The 24474-nt window shown below is 48.4% G+C and overlaps 1 long non-coding RNA gene across 5 annotated transcripts; it reads right to left on the bottom strand.

The window, feature by feature from the left end:
• Positions 1-5801: 5801 nt before the first annotated feature.
• Positions 5802-23072, bottom strand: LOC115945573 (uncharacterized). 5 transcript variants are annotated; one of them, XR_004079881.2, is made up of 7 exons: positions 22466-23072; positions 18685-18968; positions 16062-16245; positions 15198-15289; positions 13771-13830; positions 12582-12728; positions 5802-6076 (listed from the first exon to the last, which is right to left on the bottom strand). It is a non-coding gene; the product is annotated as an uncharacterized lncRNA (long non-coding RNA). The 5 variants fall into 5 exon arrangements; XR_004079880.2 differs by lacking the exon at positions 5802-6076 and adding an exon at positions 9074-11069 and having other exon boundaries at positions 18685-18839; XR_004079879.2 differs by lacking the exon at positions 5802-6076 and adding an exon at positions 9074-10086.
• Positions 23073-24474: the final 1402 nt, after the last annotated feature.

Genomic DNA, 24474 nt, shown 5'->3' on the forward strand with positions numbered 1-24474 from the left:
CTTTTCCTTTAATCTCTCTTGAGCTGTGCTAAGGAATAGCACCACCCCCCACCGTCCCCGTCCCCGTCCCCCCCCCCCCCCTCCCCCCCCACCGACACACAGGCGAAAGAGCGAGAGCGAAGATTTCCTTCATTCCTGCCCCGTCTGCCAGCGCCGGAGCCTCATTCCCATAATCGCTTTGACGGGTGTGCAGCGCTGGAGGAGCCGGGGGTACGAGGGCGCGGCTGCGAGGGGCCGGGCCCGCCGCTGGTTAACGAGGACGAGCACCCCTGCCGCCCGCACTGCCCCGCAATTAAACCTCCTGGAGGGCCCCGGCAGCGCCCGCGCTCCGCAGCACACTGTCATTAGCGAAGCGGCACAGGCTAGGCACATCGGCGCAGAGCTCTGCCGTGACCCGTGCTCCCTTCCCCACCTCTGGGACGGCACGCGAAGCGACTTTTAAAGAGGAGTAGGTTCCCTCCTGCCGCCTCCTTTACATTTGATTTCCGAGCCCCTCTCGCTCCTCCCTCCCTCCCGCTCTTGGAAATGTTCCAGTTTCTCCGGGGTCGCCAAGGGGAAGGGAGCCAGAATTCATTAAAGACAGAAAAGGACTTCGCTTAAACTGGGCGGCTTCTGGGAGGAAAAGCCAGCGTTGTGTTCCAGTGTGTATTCCCACAGCTTCTCCTTCTTCCTCCTCTTCTCTGTATCTTCTTCCTCTCTTTCATCACCTCGCTGTCCCCTTTTCCTCTCCCACATTCTGCCCTCGACTTTACCCCTACCCAGTGGCCCTTGTCTGGCTGGTTGTGGCTGCTGCTTGAGCAGTGGGGACCACATGGTGACTGCCCAATGCACTGCATGGAGACCCTGGGGGGAGCCGGCTCGCTGTGCAGCACCACGTGAGGCCAGTGCACAGACAGCCACAGCAGGCATCCCTCCATCCACTGTCCTCCAAGGGTAGCCCAGCCTTGCTGCTCTTCTCCAACAAGTCCCCTTCCTTTCCGAGATGGGAGACAGACAGGACTTCTGAACATCCCACAGGTTCATGCAGCTGTGCAGACCTGGGGAGGTTTGTGAACTTTTTGTGCCCCTAAACCCTGTTTCCACATGAGCTGGAAGTCCCCAGAAAGAGTTTGCCATCGGTGCTGAATGTTCATAAGACTTCTGGGGAAGGAGGCTGTGTTCTTTGAAATTCCTCAGTTTTCATAAGTCATTGAATCACAGAATCCCAGGCTGCTTTAGGTTGGAAAAGACCTAAAAGCTCATCCAGTTCCAAACCCCTGCCACAGGCAGGGACACCCTCCACTAGAGCAGGTTGCCCCAAGCCCCTGTGTCTACCCTGGCCTTGAATACTGACAGGAATGGGGCAGCCACAGCTTCTTTGGGCAACCTGTGCCAAGTGCCTTTCCCCTTCTTCCTAATGTCTTCTCTGGTCCTAAACCCATCTCCATTCTAACTCCATTCACCCTCTCTCCTTATACCTCCCAGACTTCCTCTAGATACAGGAATTCCTTGCTGGTCTTCAGACACAGCAGTTTCTGCCATGCTGTGAAGATGCTTAGGAGAAGATACTTTCCCTTCCCTCTACAAGCTCTCCTCACTGTCTCACTTCAGCCCCCACTGAAGGCTTTCCTTCACACCCCCCTTCTAAACCAGTGCTGACTGCACCATGCCTCACTGTGTAGGCACCTGGACCTTCTCTTTGACCAAGAAAGATCCTGATCTGCCATGACCTTGCTGTGCTCACACCAACCCTTCTACCACAGCAGGATGGGGCCATGCATTGGCAACACCTAGGCTGTGAAGGCGTTATCTCAGTGGGCACGTGAGTGTGACTGTCAAGTGTCACTGTCCTGATAGAGATAAATAATGCACAGAAAGCTTCCTACATAAGCATTCAGGGTTGTTAGACTCAGCTGAGAGGCCCAGGCCTCGACAGCAGAACAAAAGGGTCCCTCCAGGACCGCTGCTATCTTCTCTGTGAGGAGTGGGGATCAGCAAAGCCGTTTTAGCGAGGGCACTGATTGGTCCTTCTGCTCTGGAGTGAATGAATTCATGCATGGGGTAGAACTTGCCTCTGTTCTGCACAGGCAAAGAGGAAGCCTGCAGTGGATTAAATACCTTCAAGAGCAGAGCTCCAGGCCTAATCCTGCCTTTTCTCAGCACCAAAGCAGCAGCTGGTTCCACTGCAGTGGAGGACACATCTTCAGTGGGTGACACTCACCTTGCAGCAGGACCAAGCCAGCTCCACCTCAGCAGTCCCCAGCCCTTTGATGATGAACATCAGACGTACCTCTGTGTGATCTTGGTGGCACCTGAGCAGTCTGACAGGGCTGCACAGTGCTGGGGCATGTCACCAGCACCACCAGTGCCTCAGCCAGAATTAAGCGCAAAGATGTGTGTGTGGGGGCAATTATTTTGGTGAACAATGTGTCTGGCTCTGCCTGACATCTCCTTTGGGGCACTGCTCTGCTTCCAGGTGACACTGACTGCCCTTCTGGAGCCTTTCCCCTCCAAGAGTGAATGTAGGCTCAGAGTAAATTGCTGTGGTGGGGACGAAGATATTCCCTGGCTCTTGCCTGCTAACAGGTAAAAGGAATTAAAAAGGAGGATTTGTTGAAGAGCCTCAAGTTCACATATTCCTCCCTATTTTTCCTCAATCCCTTCCAAGTATCTCTGCAGAAATCTCAAAAATTAAATACTTCAAGCACATCCCTTGAGGCTTTCCCTTTGTACCACGAGACATCAGGGATAGCAAGCATTGGCTCCAAGCCTAACAGACCCAAACTGTCAACGATGAAAGAAGTAAAGGAAAGGGAGCAATAGCTGTGGAAAGAATCTTGGCCATGAACCTATAATAATGGCACTGGACAGCTGGTCTCCTGTAGTTCTGGCTGCCCCACAGTCCTGCACATCATACCCTTTGTATCTGCTTTGGGTCTGGATTACACCCTTGACAAAGCTTGTAATAAGACAACCCCAGCAGCCAGCCAGTAACCCCCTAATCCTCCATCCTTGGTGGCCCCTCACTCACAGGGTGCCTGGGGAAAGATTTTTAGGAAGGATATAGAAGGGTGTTTCACAGATAGAAGAGAGGAAGGTCCCCTTAGAATAAGCTCTGCAAACACCCTATGTGCCGGTACTTGATTTCTGAGAGCCTCCCCAAACCATGATGTGTGGATTTCAGCTTTTTAATGGTATGATTCCTAGTCCAGTCTCCTCTGAGAGCAGATTCGTGTCCAGGAACTCTGTATGCCATCACCTGCAAGTGTGAAGCCGGAACAGCTCGTCCCCTAAAGTGGCCTCAGTTTATCTATCTCCAAATGTTAACAGTGAGGGCTGGTTCCCTTCTTATCCAGGGAGAAACAGCTCCAGGGACTTCCCTTGGGATGTCCCTGCAGTGACTGTTCTCTCCTTCAGTGATACAAAACTAAAGGCAGGCTGTGTTTGTTGCTCACACCTTTGGAGGGGAGGAGGCAAATCCCACCTCCAGGTTCAGGGACATCCCTGGTGTATGGCCACCTCTTGTCACCACTACCACTGATGTGCTGAAAGTTCCTACAAGAACACTCCCTCAGGAGCATCCCACCTGGCTGTGTCGGGAGGGATGCAGGGATGTTCATCAAGATGTGCAGGATATTTGGAGCTGGTGCCATGTCTGCAGAGCACAAGGCTGGGGCAGCAGATGTCCTTTGCCTGTTGCAGGGGACAACACTGAACGGGAGCAGGAGGTGGAGCAAGATGGGCAGAGAGTAAAGAAGAGGAAGAGGAAAGAAAGATGAACGGGAAAAGGAGCTAGAAGAGGGGCAAACACCATGGGTGGAGTGAGGAGGAGGCTGAGCTCTGAGCCCGCTTTGTCACTCCAGGGACCCCCAGGGGACAGGTATCCAGCCCGTGGAGCAGGCGAGTGCTGTTCCGAAGTAATGTTTAAATCAATGTGTTTTATGGATGATGACACGAGAGTGACACACAGTGGAGAAGCCTCATGAAAAAATAAACAGGTAATAATCACACTGCGATGTGCACACTATACTTCTCATTACTGCAGGGGATAAAAGTCCACCAGGGTTCAGTGCTTCAAGAGATTAACCATTCCCTTCCCTGGGGTGGGTGCTCTCAGGGGGCTCCCCAGCTCCTCCACTACAGAGCACAGGGGTGCAGCAAAGGGTGGTGGCGAGATCGCACTTATCACAAGTGGGAGGGATGTGACTAATGGGGAAGAGGTACTCCCAGCCTGGATAAGCAGGAAAACCCCCACAAATGGAAGCTCCAAAAAGCTCCAAACCCCACGAGGGATGCTGGCCACACACAGAGGAGCTTCCACCACTGTTTGGAATGGTGGCATTGCTGACCCCCACATCGCTGCAACAACCATGTCTGTCCCCATGGCTTCACACACATACACAGAGGCAGGCCGTTGGGACCTGCTCCCACAGTGCAATACAGGCTCTGAGCCAACTTGTCTCCTCAGATCCTCCCCTCTGCACCCTGCCCCAGCTTCCCCCAGGGCACAGAGGTTCTCTGGCCAAGTTAAATGGAAGGGGATCAACTTTTTGGATGTGTTATTTATAGGCAGCTTGAGGAGCAAATGTTGAGTAACACCATTTGGCTGAGTCAGCAGGAGCAGTGACTCACCTGCAAGAGACACCAGAGTGTTAACTCGAGGTTTCTGCCAGTAATACGGACCCAGAGATTCAGGGTGTCTGATTCATAGACCACAGAACAGTCTGTGTTGGAAGGGACCTTAAAGTTCATCCAGTCCCAACCCCCTGCCACAGCCAGGGGCATCTTCCACTAGAGCAGGTTGCTCCAAGTCCCTGTGTCCAACCTGGCCTTGAACACTGCCAGGTATGGGGCAGCCACAGCTTCTCTGGGCACCCTGTGCCAGCGCCTCAGCACCCTCCCAGGGAAGAGCTTCTGACTAAGAGCTCATCTCAGTCTCCCCTGTTCTGGCAGCTTAAAGCCATTCCCCTTGGCCTGTCCCTACAAGCCCTTGTCCAAAGTCCCTCTCCAGGTTTCTCACAGCCCCTTTAGGCACTGGAGCTGCTCTAAAGTCTCCCCTTCAGGAGCCTTCTCTTCTCCAGGCTGAACTAGCCCAGCTCTATGAGGCTGTCTTCATGACTTGTTGCTCATTTGAATTCAGGGTAGGATGAGATGGAACAGACACAAGCACCCATAGGTTCATGCACCAGCCACACTTAAACTTCCCCTTGTCAGCAAAAGCATAGATGTGTGCCCTCTGCTCATCTGAGCTTTGCTCACATCCCAACACCACACAAGCAGATTGGCTTAATGCACATTCTCAAGACAGGCATTGATATTTCCCACTGGCAGCCAGCAGAGCTGACTGTGGTTCTCGACTGCAATAGAAAAACATATTGCATGAGGAATTTGGATCTTGCCCCAGATCTGCTCAGAAGAAGTTCTGGATGTGAGCATGGGGTAGCATTCCAGCATGGATGTGGTCTAGGCTAGGTGATGCTCTTGAGGATGTAGACTATTACCCACTTCTGATCTCAGTGAAAGGTTGATCTGGCTGCTTGCGGTTCCCTCTGCTCACTGCATGGGATCCTGCAGCTCCAGACCCACACTTAGGTATGCTGGGGGAGCCCAGAAGCCAATGGAGGGGTCTGTAAGCCACTGAAAAGCTCCAACCACGCTTTGCCCTGAAGCATCAATGTAAGCTCCTTTTGGGAAGGATTTTGTTAATGCAGGGGGGATTATATCAACAGCTTTCTTCTGAAGCACTACTTTATTTGGGATGTTGGACAAGCAAATCAGTCAGCCTCAATCCAACCCCAAGGAGTGAATAAATGTTTCTTGCTTTTATTGTGAAGACTGGGAAGCCGAGGCACACGGGGAATGAAGTGGCTTTAAAAGAAAGAAAGAAAAAAGAAGATAACCATAGAGCAAATCAGCCACGGAGAGAGGGGTTGAACACAAACCTGCCGGGTGCCAGCCATCTGCTCCGATGACTTTCCTCTGCTTGATGAGGCTCTTGTTCCTGGCACCGCTGTGGAGTGCTGCTCGACCATGCTCTGAGCACGGCTCAGCCTCTGCATCTCCATCCATGATGGGCTGAGTCATGGGAAGGGGGCTCCTGGACAAGGACACACAGACAGGCAAGACAGACATAAGAGCTAAACCCCAGTTCTGCCCAGGTGGAAGGGGAAGGGGGGAAGGAGGTAAGGTTTTGTTAAGCCGGTGGCTGGACCCTCAGGACTGAGAGCTCATCCATATTTCAAATGCCAGTTAGACAAACAAAACAAGAACCAGAGAGGCAAGCAAGGAGCCCGTTTGTCATATCAAAAGGGGTTTCAGTGGTACCTTCCCTGCCCTCCTGTCCCCTTGAAGTTTATAGCTGGGGGAAAGAAGGGACACCTCCTTTTCCAGCTGAATGGCTCCTTGCCACAGCTGGAGACGGCCTGTGTGTAATTAACCTCCAAGCCAATCCCCCAGTGGTGGCTGCCAGGCAGATCAAAGAACTCACACATCTTTGTCTGAAACTAGCAGCCAAGGGGAGCAGGAGGAAAGCAGAGTAGGGGTGGGAGAGAGAGAGTGCATGTGTGCTCCTAATTGATAAAAAGGGAAGAGCATCTTCCTCCGAGAGATCTCAAACCCCATCAAAATGCAGGAGAAGAAGAAGAAGGGGGAAAGAAAAAGAAGGTTTCCTTTCCCTTACAGGAGCATGCCAAAATCCAGCTGCTTTCAACAGAAGAGGTGATCACTGCTATGGGGGCCAGGTCAACCCCCCGCCAGGGCTGGAAGGAGAGGGAATTAGCTGTGGTAGTGCTGCTTCTAGGTGGTTGTGTGAGCCAGGATGCTGGCTCCCAGCTTTGCCCAGGGGCTGTTCCAGGTTTGTGGGGATTTTTTGCAAGGTGCAGATCTGCAGGAGCACTCAGAAGGATGATGTTATCCATCTGCCTCATCTTCCCTTGCAGCACCAATAAAGAGTGAAAACCAGCACAGGCTCCAGCTAAACTTGTGTGTTCTGGTATGGGGCTTGGTCAATTTGTTCACCACCTAACTGCATCTAGTGGAGCTGCCTGGAGCTCAAGCTACTGGTCCTGACAGAAGAAATCACTGGATGTGACAGATGCCAGTGTCAGAGGACAGAAGAACAACAATGTGAGGGAAAACCTCACAGGAGGTTAAAGGGGGTCAACGTGAGAAATGGTCAAACTTCAAAGATAATTGGAGGGAAACACTGGGGGCCTCCTGAGTCTGACTAAGGACAATAACCCAAACTTGTTGTTCTGACCACAGCACAGGTGCTTGGCTGTGGGCATAACACCTGATGGGACAGACTGAGTATCCTGGTGTCACCAGGCATCTTCCTAATAAATTCTGACACTGACACTGCAGGCCAGAGGTCTTTCCTAGAGCCTCATAGGCAAAATACACCTCAAACAGTTTCACCCATCCAAAAATGAGGCATCTGAGGCTAAGCATCCCTGTGCAGCCTGCAGAGAGTCACAGCAGTGCTGCCCAAAGCTCATTCACTCACCTTGACTGTGAAGTGTGAGACATGGGAAAAAACACCTTCCAAAGAGACACTTCTTTTTCCATCAGCTACCACAGAACCCCTGGACCTGGAAGATGCATCAGTCTTTACTACATCACAGACCATGGGGTTTCATTGGGTTGCTCCTGAACTGAGTCCAAAGCTTCATGTTTGGCTGAAGCTCAACTTTCATAAACACCGTATTCCTTGATCCACAGGATTCAGTGAGGTTGGGCTTTTCTTGACAAGACACCCAAGGCTACATCCATACCAGCATGCACAGCTGTAGAGAAGAAAATACAGAAATCTCTACATGGCACCTCTGCAAGGGCAGGGCGGCTCTGTAGCCATGGGCATCCTTGGCTGGTGCATGTATTTACCCCAGTAACTGCTCTAATAGTTCCTTACATTTTGTTATTTCACTGGATGCAAAGTCTCACTTGGGATTAAAGCGCCAGATTTGGCTAATTTTGAAGTCCTGTTTTTAAAAATGCACTAAATAAAATGTGTGCAGCAAAAATTGCAATTATTTACTGCTGTATAAATTGGGTAAACACCACCCCAGCATCTACCTGCTTTAAGCAAGTAGAAAATCAGTTCCTGAAGAAGGAGAAACCAGATTTATCACTTTGGCCATGGTTTCCAGGGCAGGAGTCTCATGGCAGAAGACGCTTGCTTTGTTTTAATTTAAGAAGACACAAGTCAAATGAGAAGCTTGCTGCTGATCAGGCAATGTAGTATTTAGATTGTCAACAACTGAGAAGGGAGGAAGCAGAAGTTGTTTGCCGATATTGTGCTCTGGAAATATGCAAGGAACCTTCAAAGGGACTGCATGACCTGATAAAACAGCATATTAAAAGTGGGCAACGTGATCAGGTTATGTGCAAAATGCGTTAAACAGAAGCCTTCCTCTCCTGGGCTGTTGCAGCCAATACTGAAGAAGGGGATACCAACACACTTTAACACAAAAGCAGTGGTCGAAGATAATACAGCCTTAACCACCTGGAGATGAAAACAAATAGAGCCTAAAACTAAAGGGGGTTTGCTTATAGAAAACACAAATGAGTCCTCAGCATATCCTTGTGTGTGCACAGGCCTATGGGACAGTGTGTCTCCATCCGGTGTTTGGCTTTTTAGCTGAAGAAACCCACAAGTGCAATCTCCATCTTGTGGAGAGCAAATATGCCATTGGTGAAACCCCAACATGCATGGCAGGTATGCGGTTTGATGGCACCTAGGAGCACGTTTGAGCTTGTTGGTATTTGACAAGGGCGTGCAGGGACAGGACAACGGGGAGTGGCTTTAACCTGCCAGAGGGTAGATTGAGATGAGGCAGAAGTTCTTCCCTGTGCGGGTGTGAGAACTGGCACAGGTTGCTCAGATTCTCGGGCTGAAGACATGTCACACGGAATCACAGAATCCCAAGGGTTGGAAGGGACCTCAAAAGATCATCTAGTCCAACCCCCCTGCAAGAGCAGGGTAACCTAGAGTACATCACACAGGAACTTGTCCAGGCGGGCCTTGAATATCTCCAACATAGGAGACTCCACAACCCCCCTGGGCAACCTGTTCCAGTGCTCTGTCACTCTCACAGTAAAGTTCTTCCCATAGAGGACAAGACAACGAGCAGTCAGCAGGTTATTGTAGCAGGTAAAAAGTTTGGGTTTGTAGGTTTGGGTTTTTCTGGTTTTGGGGGTTTTTTTTGTTTTGTTTTTTTGTTTCTTTGTATTTTCCAGAAACAATTTTTATGCCCTAAACTAGCAAATTCCAGGGGTTCCTTCGCATTTGTACCATGAAGTTATTTTAACTATTCATTCAGTCTGACTTCTTTCCACAAACAAGACTCAAACTATCCAAATGTCTCATTTTGGTGTTTCTACTATAAAAGAGGGGGTTTATTTCTTGGTCTGGATCCCCAGGATTCCCCTTCCCAACCAGCCCAAGTGCCACCTCCCTCACCCAGCCCAAGGGCTAAGCACTTATCCACACAGCTGTGTCATCACTGCCAGCTTCCCACAGGGCTGCGGATAAAAGAGGACCCTTGCTCCCACCATTTTGTAACAGCACCCTAAATCCTGTCATGCATCCAGCCCTTTGTTTCCACAGCTCATGCCTGCAAAGAGATGAAAGATGATCCAAGGAAACAAGTTACTCAGCAAGCAGAGGAAGTAATGAAGCCCAACTCCCTGCAGGTTTGCTTCTTGTAGTAGGATTCTCTGATGTCTGGAGAAGTGTGAACTCAGACTAGAAGATGCCCCACACCCAGGGCTTTCTAAGTGGCTTTCTTCTCCCAGGTGCCTTCTCGAGTGTCTCATTAAGGTTGAACACATGCCGCAGGCTTGCCCCGTCTCAGTCTGTCAGTAGGGCTTTGGTGTTACATCTGACTGCTTTGACTTCATCATATCTTTTTAGACCGCATTTATTAACCACAGCTAAATGTGGTTAAAGCTGGCCAATGAGTTCAAATGTCCCCACAATGAAGAGACAGGTGCCAGATGAACACACAGACCTGTGTGACTGCAAACATCTTTTTTCTTTGGAAGACAGATGAAGGGTTCTATTTAAAGGCGCCACAAACTTGCACATGGTTCCTGTTTCAGGCTGGCCTAAAAACCAAATGGACAGATTTCCAGGTCAGTCCATGACTATAACACTTCCTTAACATGAATATGAACCTCTACCTCCCTCCAGCCAGACCAGGGATTGCAGACACAAGTGTGGACTCAGGAGAGCAGAATAGATGAAGACAGCAAAGCAAAGACATTTATGTGTGAGGATGTTTGCACAACCAGCTTGCGTTGCATGTGGTGGATCAAAGCTGATATTCATCCCTATCCTTAATGCTGTGGATAGTGTAAAGTCAATGGGGATCTGGCCAGGTTCACGATGCTTGGAGAAGTTACTTGTTGCAGTCTCATGAGAAACCAACACTGAAAAGCAAAGCTGAATCTTCTGGTGAGAAATAAGAGTGCATACAGCTTCAGTGGCAGTCTCAGTGGTCCTGGGGGGCTGTCTCTGTTCCTGGAGCAGAATAATGTGGCTGATGTGTTTTGTGTGTGCAGATCAGGAGAGAGCTCGCTGTCACAGGCAGTGGCAGTGGGGTGTAGCCCTTCCACTGGGGAGGAAGGAATCAGTATCAAAATCGATAGCTCTTCTTCTCAGGGAAGAGAATTATCTAAGCAGGGAGAAGTGGTTCCCTTGCAGCTGGTTGACTTTGGTAATCCATTATTAATGCTTGAGTTACAGGCCTGGCACTCTCAAAGGTCGTGTTGGTATAAGAGCACACCAGTTGTTTTCAAACATTCCACCCTGCAGCACCTTTGCTGTGGCCAGGGCAGTTAATATGGCAATTCTTGTTAGCCTTTGCCTGAGTTTTCTCTCTGCCAAGGTCTGCAAGAAGCCTTCTTCAATATGCCATAATAAAATCTTGATAAAGGTGCAAATATCAGGACACCATCCCAGCAAGGCTGCATTCAGAGGAGAACCTGCCAAGCAGATCTGTGTCTTCCTTGCCACACCAAGGTGCTAGTTACTGAACAGTCTCAATGGGAACTGATGGTATTAGAGACAGGAAAGCTGAACGAAAAACCTAAGGATGTAATCAGACGGAAGGATTAATTTGGATGAGGTCATGGTTTAGTTTAGGGGTTGTGATACTGCTTAGATCCAAATTCAACAGTCTTGACACCTATTCATGTGGCTTTGAAGCAGAAGGATGAAGCTATCTTCCACCACTTATTCTCATAAGATTTCCACTGCTTTGAGTGTGCATCTCTGAAGAACATCTCAAGTTTTCTGAAAACAGCTGTATCATAGCATGGAACAGCTCTGAACCGAAACCCCAAACCCAGATCCAACTTTAGACATCAGCCTGCAGCTCAAACCCCAAAAAGCCTGAGGTCTAAGAAAGATTATCTGAAGTTCAGTTGAGGAAGAGATAATAGGACCTCAAAGAAGCTCTTGACTAATAAATAAATAAATGAAATCAGGCAGTTATTCTAGGAATGCATGAGTGGGCTCTGCCTATGGAATGTACATGGGAGGGGGAGACAATCTGAAGAGAGACACCAACAAAGCCCCTTTTTTCCATGGAGAAATGAAGAACATAGATGAGATGAAATTCCAGCAAGCAAGGGGCCCAGTCTCTATTTTGCCAGAGGAGCTGGTCACTTTACCAATAACTATGCTCAGAAAGATGCATTTATCAATAGCTGAATACATTCAAGCCAGCATTTAAATGACTCACATTAGTGTCTCTATTGCCCCTGCACCGTGTCATAGGTCACCTATTGCACATGTTAATGACCCCTAGGATGAGCAAGTGGTTTCTGATGTCTAGCCCACACTCCTCTTTATTCAGTCCTTGTGCATGCCCCAGGTTTTTGCCCTTGTCACTTATTTTATTCTGAATCCAAACACTGCCACACAATGCACTTGACCTTTGCCCTGGAGGGAACACACTTGGGATGAAGGAAGAATTCACTCTTTATTCCTTTCTAATTCTAGTTGTTACTATACCATCACGGACAAGTCCCCACTTACACAATAGGATTCAAGTTGTCTGTTCTTGCTAGTTCTGGGACTTCCGACAGGGGTTCCTCCTCCTGCCACAGGCCATCCAGCCCCTGCATATGTCCGGTTTTCACATCCTCCATCTGTCCCGATTAACCCTTGCCATGATGTGACAGCAGCTCCAGGAGGGAGGAGCGGATTTTCTGCCCCTGCCACCCTGGTTGCACATGACAAGAATCTAGTAGAGCCGTGTAGGAGATTTGCACTATATATGTGGCACATTTCAGAGTGCAGTGCGTGACTCCTTGCTCTTTGGAGGGTTTCCTGGGACTGTTCATCTGCTGTGGGTGTGTGGCCAGTATAGGGTGTGCTCTGGGCTGCAAACATGGTGTGAGGAACATCCCAGTTTCAAAACAGGCACCCATCTGCACAGGGCATCCATTTAGCCAAACTGTGTGGAGCCCTAAGGAGAAATGGCAGGTCCAGACTATGCTGTCCTATTTCCTCAACAGACCTGATTACTCCTAACTATACTACTAAATATTATCTTTCTATTCAAATTATACACTGAACTGAGGAGGCACATTACCTGAGGTTTCCTTTCCTGTTGGAAGTTGATTCTCTCCCTCTAAGACACAAAGCGCTCTTGGAAGGTGCTCCCATTTTTCAGTCTCTAGCAGGATCTCCAGGGCATCCTTCATGTTCTTCTTTGGGTCAGATCCTGAGATGCAGATACCTAAATGCATAACAGAAGGCAGAAGATGGAAGCAAACTAGTTTGAACAAAGCTCAACCCATGGAGACTGCAGGCAGCTCAGAGAGCACAGTAACAGCACAACCACAACACAGTTCCTGAGGAGCTGTCTGAGGAAATAAGAGCTTAGGGAGGCTTTGCACAAGGACAAGGGGTATCAACTGTTGGGGATGTTTATAAGGAGCTTCTCCAGTCTGCTGGGACTCACCTATCTCCACACCACATAGAGAGCCTAGGTGGGAATGTCCCAAATATCAGCCAACTTTGGGCCATTCCACCTGCAGCAAAACAGCTGATGAAGGGCCTCATGCACTCCCTGAGTTCTTAGCTGTGCATCATCTATGTGGAACATCCCAAGGGACACTTGGCTGGAGCCAAAACACTTAACCCTCTGAAAGACCAGTCCCCATTTTCCCAGAGAACAGCCTTCTTCGACTACCAGCATTTATTCATCCTTTCTTCTTTCTTTTTTATTTTTTTTTCCTTTCTGTTGTGTTAACAGAGCATCTAATGTGACTAAATAGGACAACCTGCTCTCCCAACCCCATAAAAAATGAATTATGAGCTTTCTCTTGACAACTTTCCTTCTCCTCCTGGCACGTTTCCCACCAGGCAACTTTTGGCCCTGTCCTCCCTTGGGGGAAGACCGCATGGAGGGGCCTGGGAACCTCACCTGACAACACCACAAGAGTGGGAGCCATTAGCTTGGGCTGGGCAGGAGTTTGGGGGAGTGGGATGAGGGTGGGAAGAAGGACCAAGGGGGTGTGTGTGCATGTGGGGGTGGATCTGTGTGCAGAGAGCAGCCAAGTGGCAGCTTACCCTGTTAAATATTAATCATCTCTGCTTCTGCAATTTCGGCAGTACATCTAGGCCCACCACTGCTGAATATTTCATTAACACCACTCACTTCCAACTGCACTTCTCCCACTTTTCTTTCTCCCATAGACCCTTCTCCCAGTCCTTCTCCTCCCATTGCCAGTGCCAGCCGTGGCCACGACCTCCATCCTTTCACCTCACATCCTTACCTCTCAAGGGGTGAGAAGCAGCCCAGCCCTGCTCCATCCACAGGCCACCGATCGTGGTGTCTGTGTGGGGAGAGAGAAGCAAGGCTGTTCAGGGGGAGGAAGATCATCAACTCCACTGGGAGGAGAATATAAGTGCGCATCAACAAGTCCCGTGCTAAATAATACATGAGGCAGGTCAGGGCAGAAATGCTGACTGGGCTGGGAGCTTTTTAAACCATATAGCCTATGTTTCTTCATCACTGGCTTGCTCTGAGCAAGTACTTTGGGAGCACAGTCAAACGTGCTATGATGAGCTTTGTTGGGCTGGAGCAATTTTCACCATGAGCTCCTAATTGCAGCTTCCCCCTGTCTGCTGCCAGCCCCTGCACATGGTGTGCAGCAGCAGAATCTGGAACAGAAGGACCTTGCAAGGAAGCCAAAGCAAGACAATGTGTTGGTGCTCTAGTCCAGACTCAATGCTCAGTGTGCAAGTTTACCCCTCCATTCTCCCAAGTCATAGATGCCTTTCATTAACATCAGTTGTAAACCTCTCTCTTCCGGCTCCAAGCCCTTCTTCTCCATCCATTCTTTCCTTCTGTTCCATTCTTTCCTCCATTCCTAAGCTTTATTTTTTTCTTTTCTCCTGTCCATTACATTACTTTCAAAACATTAATTAAATTAGTGATTAGAAAGTTCAGGATGACCTTTGAACATTCCACTTTTGAACAGTTTCTTCCTCCTACTAAATTCAGGTTTAAACATTCGTATTATCCCAATGTGATTGTGAGGAGGTGGAGGAAATAAAACAGGCAAATCTGGGTTCAGACTCTATCTATAGTTAAGTGCACACCAGCACCTAATTCACTTGTGGAGATTTCTTATGCTAAGAGGGAGATCTACAAGAGGTATGGTCTCAAAGCCTCTTGCTCCAAGAGGAGATGGCCACAGTGGGATAGAGTCATAGAATAGTTTTCACTGGGAGAGACCTTTAAAGTTAATTTAGTCCAAACCCCTACAATGAGCAAGGACATCTTCAACTAGACCAGGTTGCTCAGAGCCCTGCCCAATCAGGATACCTCTGTCCTCACTGAAACATCTGTATACAAAGCATTTAAGTGTGAGTTGGTCCTCCTTCCTTCCCTGTTACCTTTTATAATGAGATAAAAAAAAAGATTTGCAGCTCATTGGCTGGGATGTCTAGCTTTGGTTTGGACACCTAATTTTCAGATCTCTCAGGAGGGGAAGATAAACCACCCCACAATCATTAGCCTGCGTGAAAAGAGGCAAAAAGGAGCAGATTAATCATCATATCTGAGGTAAACGAAAGGCTCTCTGCCTGCTATTGCGTCTATGTGGTCTTAGATCAGGTGGAAACAAAGCTCAGTTCACCACTGTGTCCTGTGTCCTGATGTCACCGCTGATGCTATGTGATAGAGTTAACTGCTCACCTCGAGGAAGACACCCGAGCATCAGCTGGCATGAGTCATTCCTCTCCCAGCTACAGGAATTGCAAATCCCAGGCAGGTTTAATTGTTGTTTTCTGTCAAGAACCAAAAAATAAGACCTTGATCAATAGCTGAGGGAACGCCTCAAGCCAATGGTATGTTTGCTGAAAGAGAGGGTTTTCTATGCAAATCTCTTTGTGGGATCAAGATATTCCTTTTGTGTAATATATTAAATAAAATGTGTTCTAGAGAAGTCACTTGAATATATCAAATGAGATAACTTCATCTGATTAACATAGCACACTTCCTTTCCCCCTTTTTATTAAAAATTCACAAGGCTTCCCATCCCTTATCTCAATTAAGCAGCTTGTTTGTCAGGATTATTTGTTACGCGTTTTCATAAACATTTGATGAATTATATGCAAACATCTTACTAATGTATTACCAAGACCAAGGTTTTAATTACACAACACTCAAGGAAAGGAGGCGTAAGGCTCCTCCAGTGAAGTTAATTGTGCTTTCTTGTGTGTCTGTGCATTGCAATGGGAATTTTCCTCTAGGGAAAATCACATTTCAGGCTGAAGTGGCAACACAAGCAGACCAAGCTCTCTCTGCTAGGACCAGCAGGCCGAGCATCATTGGATTCCACTACATCAAGAGCTCCACTAGTCTCTGCTAGAAGGCTGCAGCTTCAGCTCAAACTTTGCTGGCAAGGAGCTAATTAAATCAGGTTTACGTAAGTTCCTATTCATTATTCATCACATGGAGATGACATTTTAAAGGGAACCCCAATACAACAACAGAAGAGTCATCCTTGGTCCACCCCCTTGAGCTTTTCAGTTTAAGAGGACAAGGAAAGATTCAGACCATCGACTGTCCTGGTCTGCTCCACAGTCAGTGTAGAGATTCAGGCACAGGTCACTACCTTCTGCAGATGGTCAGACTTCAGCCCTCTCCCATCCATGGTCTTTTACAGCTTAGATCAGGGCTTGCAGCATAACTTTTGTCATGGTCTTTCTGCTGAAGCAGGATTTCTCTCCATCCCTTCCTCCTGGCACAGACAAGCAGAGTATGGAGGACATATGTTGCTCTACAACCACAGAGTCCCAAATCCCTGTAACTCCCTCTCTCCTTGGTGTTGTTGAAAGCATTGTGGTGTCTGGAGCAATAACTCACAAGTTTTCAGGTCCCAGCTCTTCAGCATAGGCAAAGAGCGTTTGGTTCAAGCCAAAGGGTTGTCAAAGGTTAAGGAACCCCGTGTTATGGCTTCAGACTTCAATCAGTCAGGGACAGAGCAGAGCACCACGCTCTTGGTCATAAGTAGTCTTTGAAAGGTTTAACAGACTATGCCACCTGCTGCAATAGATATCAAGGCTTTCCTTTATGTTTTTCCTTACAGATAGTAGCTTAAACAAGGAGGAAAAAGGGGAGGATGATTGGAAGGAAATGAAGCCACAGAGCAATCCAGGTCTGAGCAATGACTGGAGAGCTTCCTGCTCACAAGAGAGGTTTTCCCCCTTTGCTCCCATTTAAATAAAACTCTTGTTTCCTTAGCCCAATCTTAAAAGAAACCCGTGCACAAACTTTTCCTTGCTTTGTGTCACCTCCTTCCCCTGTTTGGAAGCCATTCTTGCTTCAATGGAAGTCTGTAAACAGCTCATCATTACCTACACTGCAGCTATTCATTAAAGATTTCAACATCTATTCAGCTCTATCTGGGATCAGGGCTCCAAGAAAACCTCAGCACCAAGGTTTTCTTCCTAAAAGGCCCAAGTCACAACAGAAACATGCGTGCAAAATCACTTGATTTTGATTTCCACTGGGTTTGGAATATTTCACTTCCTAAAAATAATTCAGAAATACCTGAAAGTCCACTTTGAAATTAAATATTAACTTTGGTCTAACAGCATTAGTTGTTCAATAGAATTTCTTTATGTTTCTGTTGGAGTTCTGCATATCTCATTACTTGTTAGCATTCATGACGTGTCATGACATCTTTATCGTGTCACAATGTGGCCAACTATATTATTTCTTCTACTTTTAATATTATTTTAGAGCCTCCAATTTGATTTCTGTTCATTTCCTCTTGCAAATGGGAACATTTGAGGTGTTTGATAACTTTATTTTAGCTCAGGGAATAATTTCAAATGGTTTTCCTACAATCAGCTACTACCCCAATTAGTACTGAGCCCTCATCTTTTGTCCCCTCTTTCAGAAGTATTAAAACATCAAACTATTTCATTAGGCCAGTGAATGTTACTGCCTTTGATTAATAAAATAAAGTAAGCATGTAATGCTAAGGAGAGTATTAGCTATTAATTACTGTGTCATTTACTTTGTGACACATAAGCAATGACTGGTCTTACAGTACTGATCCTAGACATCACTTGTTTCTTCTGCAGATTTGTCACGACAGAATGTGCATCTAATACAGAAGGAGCAGCATTTTAATGGTGTTTTGGAATAAACTAAGGACAAATAAATCATCTCAAGACTCATATTTCCTGGACAAAGAATTCCCCTATCCAAGTACAGAAAAACCAACTTTTGAAATGCCTGAATTTCAAAAGGATGACAAATTTTAACCATGCTGGGGGTGACACCAGTTTTTCCAGCATGGAGATGCTTTCAAAGTCCCCATCACTCCAACAGATGGGATCATGAGAGGTGGATGAGAGATGGAGAGGGGCAGAAGTGGTCCCTCCATCACAGAAGCTCATTGCTCCCTAACCAGAGAGACAGCTTCCCTCTGGGTGTGAGCTGTATTCTCCTTTCCCACTCCCAAAGTGTATCTATGGTAGCCAGTGAATACAAATCAAGGCAGTAGCGTTAATATTCTCATTACATTTAAGTCTAATGGGCTTTCTTAATATTCAGAATCAAAAGCACTTCACCAGTAGCAGATTTTTTATACTTTTTTTTTTTTAAAAAAAGAGCCCTGCATCTCATTCCACTCTTCCTCCTCGGTTCCAATTCTGTATTTCTATGCTTTATTTTAAGCCAGGCTAAACCACCAGGGAAGGGCCGTGCCTATAAACAGATGCCACTCACAGAGCGTCTGTGAGGCCTCCACATCATTAGATGATAGTGAACTTTGAACTTGTGATTTGGTGGCTGCGTTTGCAGGAGAGGAGGAGGAGGCAGCAGGGATGAGGCTGGGGCAGAGGGAGCTTGACGGGGCCTCTCTGGTGAATTACTGGCCTACCCAGCACAGGAACGCTCAGGACTTCAAATCGGCTCCAGTCGCTTTGAAGCTCCTCTCTCTTAATCTCTCTCTCTTTCTCCCCCTCTCCCTCCATCTTTTCCCCCCTTGAATTTATGAATCATTCATGTCTCTTCTTCTTTTTTTTTTTTCCCCTCAGAGGTTCCTTTAGAAAAAAAGAAAAAGAAAAAAAGGGAATAAAAATATACACACACAAAGCCCTGACTGTGCTTATGTTCTTACTGCTCTGTGTAGCTTATTATCACCAATGTTGGACAAATTACTTACTTGATGTTTGCAATGTGTTGCCATCCCTCAGAGCGATGCTCCTGATGGGCCGGCTGTTTGGTTTTCAATGTTAATGTACAGCAAGGCGCCACCTTCCATGTAAATAAGTGGTGAGGAGGATTTGCACGGGAAGGAGCCTGGTCCCAGCACTGGAGCTGCCATATGCAGAGAAGAATGTGCACACACATGTGACAAAGCCATGGAGCCAGAGACAGGCACACACACAACGAGCATGGCTGGGTGGGAGAAGTGCTTTTTGCTGCAAGTTGGTCCATATGTTCAGCCTGGAGAAGAGAAGGCTTCTTAAGGGAAGACCTTAGAGCAGCTCCAGTGCCTAAAGGGGCTGTGAGAAACCTGGAGAGGGACTTTGGACAAGGGCTTGTAGGGACGGGACAAGGGGAATGGCTTTAACCTGCCAGAACAGGGGAGACTGAGATGAGCTCTTAGGCAGAAGCTCTTCCCTGTGAGGGTGCTGAGGCGCTGGCACAGGGTGCCCAGAGAAGCTGTGGCTGCCCCATCCCTGGCAGTGTTCAAGACCAGGTTGGACACAGGGGCTTGGAGCAACCTGCTGCAGTGGGAGGTGTCCCTGCCCATGGCAGGGGGTTGGAACTGGAGGAGCTTGAAGGTCTCTTCCAACACAAACCAGTCTGTGATTCTGCAATCTCAAATCTTCAAAGGAAAAGGACACACTAAAGCGGCTACCTCTCATTTGGAGTCAGGGGAAACTGAGGCATGAAGGGTGGGAGTGGGTCATTTGACACCACCCAGCTGGCTAGTAGGGATGGGAAGAGAATTAGCTCTGGAGCCTGACATTGTACTTCACATTACTATGAGGGTAGGAATAGGGGCTTCACTGCTTTTGGAAGAAAATTCAAAGAGGATACTCAGCTTTTCTTAGATCCTGGAAGGCCAGAGTAGATTGATGTGGGGTTAATGCCACTGGATGGGGATTGTAAAATGCAGGGGACTTTGTACAACACTTTTTCCCCCCTGACACCTGGACTTGGCAGCAATCAGGTCCTGATGCACTTAAACATCCAGCTACCTTCAAGATTCCAGGCTCTGATGCTCAGGCAGCTTTGTAGGTATTCGCTTAATACTGTCTCTTAAGGGAGGAAAGCACATTTGCTGCCACCATGAGCCTCCCAGTCACTTCTAGGATCCCAGACGGCTGGCTGGTGCAATCCTACTCCAGACTGAACCCGAGTGTATAAACAGGAAATCCCTGGATGGGCTGAGACTTGAACCTGCATCCCCTGCTCTGAGCACACCTCTTGGTCACATTTCCAGCCTGCAGCCTGAGAGATGCCAGGAGAGACCACACAGTTACATGGGAAGGAGACTTTCAGCCTCCTGCAGCTCTCACCTAGGGCTCTAACTCTGAAGGAGCACAGCTTGCCCAGCCCAAGCCAGGACTCCTCTGTTCCCAACTCTGCTCAGACGTCAAAAGCAGTATCTTTCTCCAACACAGCAGAGCCAGCACCATACACAGAGGTTTGATTAGATGAGTTCTATGACCTATTTAATATGTGGAAAATAAACAGCTTTGGTATTAATAATAAATATTTAGGGCTCCCTCCAGCTGTTCTTGTGTAGCTCTGTGATATACTGGTTAGCATTGATTTTGTTTCCCAGGAAAACCTGTTTCTGCAGATGCAATGCTTTCACAGCCTCTGCGCCTTGATTCTGCCCTTATTTTTCTTTCTTTTTTTTTTTTTTTTTGAACATGTAACCTAAGAAATCTCAGAAGTTTTGGGCAATAAGTGTTACCAGGAAAAATGTGAGAGGCCACATTACCTTCCAGATGTGTGCATGTAAGTTTTCCTCCATCTCCCTATTTAAACCCTGAATCTCCAGTACAAATTCCAGGCTCACCATCCAACACATCTCAGAGAAGCTGATGTAGGAATGTAAGGCTGTAGATTGGGCAGGGATCTGGCAGCAGATCTAATGAAAACAAAGGCAGTGATTTCCCACGCCCCAAAGAATGGGATGTGGAAAGCAGAGATGACACCCACAATTGGGGCAGAGGCCTGTGATGTCCCAGCTGAACCTGCTGGCACCAGAGACCCTTAACTCTCTGCTGCTGGAAGCTAGAAAGCCATTGGAATCGCCTCTGCATACACACTTCCCTCTTCTGTACATAGCTGTGACCCATAGGAGGCACGGGAGACACACAGGGATGCACACACCAGCAATGTAGCAGGAGAGGGGACAGGCAAGGAGGGCTCAGCTGAGCAGCTGTTCTTTAGGCCAGGAAGTAGCATCTGTCCTGTGCAGATGAAGCTATAAGGAGGGACAAGGAGGCTGCTGGAGACACAGAACACTCATTTTAAGTGAATTCTGAGCCAGAACTAGCTATTGGCACATCCCCAGTCTCCCCAGTGCTGTCATAGCCTGCAATGCAGCATTCAGAGCTTTCCTCTGATGCCTTGCCTCTCCTTCAGCACCTTCTCAGCGGGGTGGTCGCAGGGCTGTTGATGGGCAGTCTTAAGCTACATGACCCCTCATGCCGCTGGGGCCAGGAACCCATTTCCCACCTCTCCCCCAGGCAGAGGTATCACCTCCCAGCCTAGCCTACCAGCCCTCAGGATTTGAGCATTCCATACAGACACCCAAGTGCAATCCAGGCTGCAAGCCCCACGGCTGGGCTCACAGGAGTAGGAGATGCTTCTGTCTCACAGAACTGTCTCCGCAGCCTGCAGAGCATCACCCCAGTGCTGTTAATCACAGCGCATGAAGAGAGCCCTGCTCTGCCCGTGCTTGCAGGGCTGGCCAGCTCCCCCCAGCCATCTGCTCTGACCACCGGGCACGGAGGAGGAGGGAGGGATGCAGGGATGGCCAGATGTCTCCAGCCGAGCCGCGGCTGGCCCCGGCAGCACAGAGGGCACCAGGTGCATGGCCGGCTTCAGCAGAGACTGGCAGTGGAGTGGGAGGGGGGAAGGAGAAAAGAAATGCTGCTTGTCCTTGCCCCAAAGAAATTAATGGAAAAGGGTTTTTCCCAAGAGCTTTCCTTGAAGGAAAGGTATTCAGGTGCTGCACCTGAATACCAGCACCTTCAGCAGCAGGGAGTTACCAACTTCCCCAGCCCTTTGCCCTTCCAGTCACTATATCCTAGAAGGAAGTTTAGGGACAGTGAGAGCTTGGTTCCTGTTTGAATAGACACAAGATTTAGAAAAACTGTTTTTCACAGAATCACAAATGGGTTAGAAGGGACCTTAAAACTCATGCAGATTTTTTTTGGGGGGGAAACAAATGTTGTACAAAGCCCCCTGCATTTCATAATTCCCATCCAATGGCATTAACTCCACATCAATCTACTTGAGCCTTCTAGGAGCTGACTCTCTTCCCATTCCCACTAGCTAGCTGGGTGGTGTCTAACGACCCACATTCACCCTTCATGCCTCAGTTTCCTCTGATTCCAAATGCAAGGTAGCCCCTTTGGTGTGTCCTTTTCCTTTGAAGACTTGAGATCGCAGAATCACAGACTGGTTTGTGTTGGAAGAGACCTTCAAGCTCCTCCAGTTCCAAACCCTGCCACATGCCCCAGGGATGGGGCAGCCACAGCTTCTTTGAGCACCCTCTGCCAGTGCCTCAGCACCCTCACAGGGAAGAACTTCCCTAAGAGCTCATCTCAGTCTCCCCTCTGGCAGGTTAAAGCCATTCCTCTTGGCCTGTCCCTACAGGCCCTTGTCCAAAGCTCCTCTCCAGGTGTCTTGTTGGCTCCTTTAGGAATTTTAAGACTTTCATATATATAAATGTGTTATTTTCTTAGACTCACCTAGTTACATGAGGGCCAGGCACAGGATGCCTTTTCAGGAGAAAACATGATGCTCTGGGAGGATGCACAAGGTGTGAATCGCACCCGAACTCTGGGAGAGAAAACTGGGAAGAGAACAACCAGGGGTTCAACACCAAGCACTAGAAGAAGTTCCTAAAACTTCCCTATTCTCTGCACAGAGTCAGTAAATACATGAGTGGCACGTGGAAAAGAATCAGCTCTTCCCAGGTTATTGATTTTTGACTTCCACTCCCCCGGCTGTCTCCCAGCTCATTAGCTTCAACTCAGGCAGCCTAATCTGACCTCAGCCTTAGATCTTCAGCTGACCAGTCCAACTAAAAGTCACCTGCCCAGCCCTAATGCACTGTCTAATGGGCCATCTGAACACCTCGGGGATTGCTGAAATCTCCTTAGGGTGTAGGAAGGATATCGGTATTTGAGCCTTTCCTGGGCTGGGAAGAGATTCCCTCTTCACATTTGCAGCAAGGCAGAAGTTTGGGTCAAGGTTAAAATCAGGCTTTGGTAAATGAAGCTTCAGGGTCAAGTGCAGAAGGGACTGTTCAGTCTCCACTTTCCAGAAGCCAAAGGCTGATGCCAAACCCTGCTGAGACCTCATGGCACTGGCGGGGGGGGGGGGGGGATGGAACCTGAGGTCTGCACCCAGTGATGAAAGGAGAAGATGAGCAAGCAGCTGGATCCTCGTTTCCTACACAAACCTGCAGCTGTCTGTTGCTCTTGGTTTTAGGTAGAACCAGAACAAAGTGGTTCAGAAGGAAAAAATCAGCTGAAAGGAGCTGTGGTGCATAGAAGCAAAACAGGGCCGGTTTAAACTAAGCCTAAGCTCCACATCCGACCCTACAGAACTTTTAGGCAAGTAGCATTCAGACCACTGGCCTTTTCCCCAGGTGATTGATTTTTACCATTTGTGCCTCAGTTTCCCCATTCACCAGAGATTGCCCCAGGGGGTTCTCCTTTTGCTCTGACATCTCAAGAAGCATCCTGTGATGCTCTTAATGCAAGTTTTCATCATCCTTGGGAAATGCTCTGACCCTGCATGTACATGAGGAAGACTTTCTTGTCTTAGGTTTTAAGTCTGCATCTATGCAACAGATGCAGGTGAGCTGAAACCCTTCTAGATGGTGAGAAACTCTTGTCCTCTCTCTCTATCCAGGGCTCTCTCCTTCCCTTCCCCACTAGCTTTCAATTATTTAATTTCCCCTCCCCCCAGCATCTGAAAGCCAACTGTCTTAAATACAAATCACCTCCAAATCATTACATGCAGGACCTTTCAGCCCTCTTCAGAGCAGTGGGCAGTGAGTAATGAGCTCTGTTGAGAGTTTGCTGGATTTCACATACAACAGATGTAAAAGATGGGGCTGGAGAGGGGGAGGAAAGGGTGGAAGGAGCCAGATCTGGCTAGAGGGAGTGAAATATTTGCCACTCACCTTTTCCTTTGACTGCAGCAGACAGAGGAGGCTCGGGTCCTCCTGCCCTGCTGTGATCTGGCTCCCGAGCTGGGACCAGGCAGACAGGCAGGGTGCAGCTTGAAACTGAAGCTCTGAGCCCTCCAGGTGCTCCAGCACCCTTCCAGGAATAGGGGTCCTGGCCTGGACCATGCCCCAGCAGACCATGAGCAAACCCTCATCTCCCAGCAGTGTCTTCTCCTTCCTGCTGAGGCACAGGGTTGTCTGAGATGCCAGAACCTGGGACTGGATCCAGCTGCTCTTGCTCTTTCCAGGCGATGGCCAAGGTGATAGACAAAACCCAGTGCAGAAGTGGACAATCCCTGAGCTCACCCCAATCACTCAACACTATCCCTGGATGGACATCACATGACTTGGGGCCACCAAGGGCAAAAGAGGCTTTGCACCCAGATCCAGGATGCTACAGGCTCAGGATCCGAAAACAGCAAGTGATGCATGGGGTGGCTTTACCTCCACATACTGCCTCCAGAAGGAAGCAGTGTACAGGACACCCAGCCTGGACCTCCTGCCGCAAGAGCAGGTCCA

Source organism: Melopsittacus undulatus, chromosome 6 (genome assembly GCF_012275295.1).
Source record: "Melopsittacus undulatus isolate bMelUnd1 chromosome 6, bMelUnd1.mat.Z, whole genome shotgun sequence".
NCBI classification, from domain to species: domain Eukaryota; kingdom Metazoa; phylum Chordata; class Aves; order Psittaciformes; family Psittaculidae; genus Melopsittacus; species Melopsittacus undulatus.